We start from the raw sequence: 4,774 nt of genomic DNA on the forward strand, positions 1-4,774 counted from the left end.
ATCTGCAATGTAGAAAATATTCAGCACAGCCTTTTATGCTTAACTTGAACAAGAAAAAAAAAATGTCCTAAAATATGAAATGTCATAGGAAGCATTAAATGTACATTTCTCGACACACTGTTACAACACTAATTGTATGTTTTAAAAACAAATTATAAGCAACTGTCTGTATTTCTAGAAAATTGTTGATTAAATTAACGTTTTGCAAGATAGAACCTTATAATTCCAAACGGAAAATGACTTTTTTTGAATTAGAAGATTCTATCTGCATCTGACCTGTTCCCAAAATCCCCATTTACAAATTTAAGGGGATTCTATTATTGTACTTTTAGAATACATTTACGGTTTCATTTTCATGTATAAAAGAGGCTTGTTCCCCATATCATTTTTGCTACATGGAATGCAAATCCCTTGAAGCTCAGTATCTCTAAAAATAGAACGCATTAACGCTAACTAATAGAGGACTGACCAACCAAACCGCTAGCTTCTTTCTTAGATGTGAGATTTGAGTGTCTGCATCAGAAATACAATGTGAAATACTGCACTTGTACACTCTTAAAGATAAAGGTGCTTTAAAAGGTTCTTCACAGCGGTGCTATAGAAGAACCATTTTTGGTTCCACAAAGAACCATCTCTTTCTTACCTTTTGATAATGGTGAAGGTTCTTCAGATGTTGAAGGTTCTTTATGGAACCATTTAGAAAAAAAAGGTTCTTCTATGGCATCGTGAAGCACCTTTATTTTTAAATGTCTAATGTGAAACTTGTAATTCATTCAGTTTTACTTAATCTATGATTTCAGGCAAAGTTAAGTGGCTGACAACAAGGAAACCCACCGTTTGTTTGTTTTTTGTTTCCAGCCTGGCGCTCTTTTGAAGCGCAATAGTGCAATCTTGCATCGTTTGCTGTAAAATAGAATCCCATTTGCCCTTTGTCAGCACAAAACACTTGGATATGAAGGTTTCACTACTGAGTAAGCAGCGAATCTCAGCACATCCCCTTGAGACACAGGAAATGCACAAAGGTCCCTTCCTCTCGCGGCTCCTTCATCAGCACCCCAGTTGCCATACAATCACTTTAAGATTCATCAATTATTCAAATCTAACACGAGCGAGGGCATCGACAGACAACAGCAAAAGTGTATTTACAGACCAAACACAAGGCATGGCATGAGATTTCTTTTGGCTGTGGCATCCTAAAATAATCCCCCGCAGAATAAATCTGAGGTGAAAAATACACATTTATGCAATACTACCACTACTACAACAACTGCTAAAATATCCGTTTCATTCATGCATCTAGCTAATACACTCAGATCTATTTACTGGCTGTTTAAGTAAACGTATAACAACATAATACCTTGACCAAATCTCTTTCATTCATATTCAAAGTACATGCGTCTGCTTATTTTGCACAATGCAGGTGATTTTGCACGGACCCACAGGACCTTTTGCACAAAATACAGCACTCTGCATTTCTGTTTTTAATGTCTAGTCTTTATTGTGCTTGTAACTTTTAATTTCCTGTTTTGTATCCTTACTTTACGGTATTCTTCATTTCCAGATTCTCTGAAAAATACATTAAACAAAGATTAATATTTACAACTAAAAGCAAAAAACACAGATAGAAAGAAAAGGAACGTATAAGGAAGAAATAAGGAACTCGAATAACACTTCCATACCACATCCTGTGCACAAATGACAAACGGCATGACAAAGGCAATGGCTACAGGCCTGTTTGTGAAATGCGCTCAGGCACTGTTTTCATTGTAGCTGACACACCAGCTGAAGCATTGCTTCTTAACGTTTTACTTGTCCTTCTGTTAACGTTCACATTACCTTGAAAACGCTGTAAATTGATGTGACAATTAGACCAGCGCTTTGCAGTACCCAAAGGATGCCACACATATATAATGAGCGGGTTTTAGGGATGAGTTTCAACACAAGTTGTCACAGTATGCAGAATGGTCTAATTATCTCTAGCATGCCCGGCTGCAGGTGCGTGATGACTGGTTAATAGGGTGCGTTAGCGATTGCTGCCGTGGGTTTTGTGGGCTTCCGAGTCACCAGAGCCACGTGGAAGATGCACGCCTATGTTCAGCCTAATTGCTCACCTGTCTGCAACAACAGCAGCCATGCTTTCCTCTAAAAATGAATTCCTGCAAGACACATGCAAATGATGTTAAAGTTCCAGAAAGCAAATCGATTACACTACAAAATTATGCATGCACTAGGACTACTGGTCATCTATCCTGAAATCTAAAACCAGTTTGTCTGGTATAGTATTTCCACCTACATTAATGTGTACAAACAGTCATGCACAGATCAACAGCGCCATCTCCTGGACAGCAACAGAAGATTATATGAGGACAATTCATAAAGTTTAGAAATTCATGCTCAGTCTTGCCCCTGAACCTCCCTCCCTACAGTACACAGTGTTAGGGGTAACGCATTACAAGTAATGCGAGTTATGTAATAATATTACTTTTTTTAAGTAACTATGCAAACTAATGCAAACTCAGAATGCAACCCTGCAATAATTAAATATGTTAATACAAATATCCTTTATGTATTTAATCCCATTTTATTAACCAGTGTCTTTGCTGCTGACCTTCCATGTTGCAATTCAACCATACTAATAAGCAAAAATTACTTAAGATAAACTAACATTTGTTCTTCTTTATATATATATATATATATATATATATATATATATATATATATATATATATAGCGGAAGAGTGATCTCCTGCATAAATGCACTTTTCTTTCAACCTGAGATGCATTCATTTCACTTTTGGTGAAAATGGGCTTTTACATTAGGGCTGTTTTATATTAAAAACAAAGACGCAAGCCCTGCCCAGATTTAAAAAGCAATGCAAAAGTAACATCACGCATTACTTTCCATAAAACGTAACTAAGTAACATAATTAGTTACTTTTTCAGGGAGTAACGCAAAATTGTAATGCATTACTTTTAAAAGTAACTTTCCCCAACACTGCTCAGGGAAACTAGTGAGGTTTACAGTATAATAACTGTAGAGCTAGCCATCCAGGGTCAGATTCAGCTTTGAAAGTCTTGTTATATTATGACATACGTAATAGTTCCTGTTAATGTTGTCACCTCTGCTGCTGTGAATGATCCCACAAACTGAGGGAAATTTAAAGGTGTTGTTCAGGGTATTGTCACAGGAATCTGCACGTACTATTGTGTAAAAATGAAAGAATGAATGAATAAACAGTCTATGGCCATCATACACAATGACAATCAACAAAGACAACATGAAAAGCAGACACATTGCATTTCTTTCTTTCTTTTTTTTTTTTTTTTTTTTGGAAGAATATGGCTTTTTACTGTTCTATAGTCCAAAAGGTCTGTTCAGAACAAACCAGATTGTGCTTTCAGCTAAAAGTTGATGAGCAACACCAGCAATACAAGTCTGTCATTTAAACGGGATTTGTTACTGTACCATGTGAAACCCATAAACCTGAATAACCAGTAACATGGCCAGGCCATCCCTAAACTGCTCAGATATATTAACTTCAGTATATACAGAATATAAAAAGAACATTTATACTTGGTACAAACAGTATCACTATTAACTATTTAATGTTAGTATTAAATGATGTTAAGCTCAACTATCAATGTTGTACTTTGACATTAAACTCTGTTGAATGATGTAACTGTAACATAACACAGTGAAGTCACACCCAACGCCTTCATCCTACCTGTCATTGTGTCTTCTTTTTATGTTAAAACTCCTAAAAGCTTCCAGCATCTCTGTGGTTGCATATTACTGAAGCACAGAGAATTCAAAGGAGCAGTTCACTTAGAAATGAAAATAAATGTACTTACTCGCATGATTGTCACTCTTCTGAATGTACTGTAGCTGCTGGTCACTCTTTTCCATACAACTGCAATCAGTTTGCCAAATATCTGTTATGTTGAATGTGTTGTTTACAGTTCTTTGACTTCAAAGTCTTACAATCCACACTTGGAAACCTAAGACATAAGACAGAGCTAGACTTGAATGGCCCTGTTGCACAACAACAACAACAACAACAACAACAACAACAACAACAACAACAACAACAACAACAACAACAACAACAAAATAGGTTTGAATGTCAACACTGTCAACGCTTTATTATTTCTTGAAGATTATTTGAATTTGTTCGCTGCACTGAACTGTACATGTCAAACACCAAGTTCATCTTCAACACTGAAGATGAAAAAAGACTGCAGGTCTTTCAGGCAAAGTACCACATCTGATAAATGTGTTTAGACAAAGAAAAAACAAAGCAATTGTTTAAAATAGAAATAGTCTGTAACATGTGAGTAAATATGTTGGCTGTATACTTCCTGCTTCACAGATGATTTTCAAGTTAAAGTCTTCCACTTGTTGCATCAATGAAAATCACCTATGCACAATTAAAATGAGTCAGACCCAGTCTTATTTTCTCTATGTTCTGCAAGGCAACTGTCAAAATGAAAAAGAAAAGAATTTCACAGCTGAATTAGTTAACCAAGGCCTGTGGGATTAAACATTCAATAACAAAGACACAATTTTTCTAGACAAATTTACAAATGAAAAAACAGGAGAATGTTAGCAGAGCTGGAATATAAATGAAACTTGAGCTGAAGTACAAGCATCTTCACATAATTACCAGCAAACTTTCACCAAAATAGTTACATAATCTAACATCAAAAGTAACAATTTATATAAAACACAATCTATTACATAAACTTCGTAGTCACTGGTGATTTTATGAAAACC

The 4,774-nt window shown here is 35.6% G+C and overlaps 1 long non-coding RNA gene across 1 annotated transcript; it reads right to left on the reverse strand.

Moving 5' to 3' along the window:
- Positions 1-1,388: 1,388 nt before the first annotated feature.
- Positions 1,389-4,768, reverse strand: LOC127169301 (uncharacterized). Its single transcript, XR_007828226.1, has 3 exons — positions 3,853-4,768; positions 3,121-3,201; positions 1,389-2,156 (listed from the first exon to the last, which is right to left on the reverse strand). It is a non-coding gene; the product is annotated as an uncharacterized LOC127169301 (long non-coding RNA).
- Between the last annotated feature and the right edge of the window lie 6 nt (positions 4,769-4,774).

The sequence above is a fragment of the Labeo rohita genome, chromosome 8 (assembly GCF_022985175.1).
Source record: "Labeo rohita strain BAU-BD-2019 chromosome 8, IGBB_LRoh.1.0, whole genome shotgun sequence".
In the NCBI taxonomy this organism is placed as follows: Eukaryota; Metazoa; Chordata; class Actinopteri; order Cypriniformes; family Cyprinidae; genus Labeo; species Labeo rohita.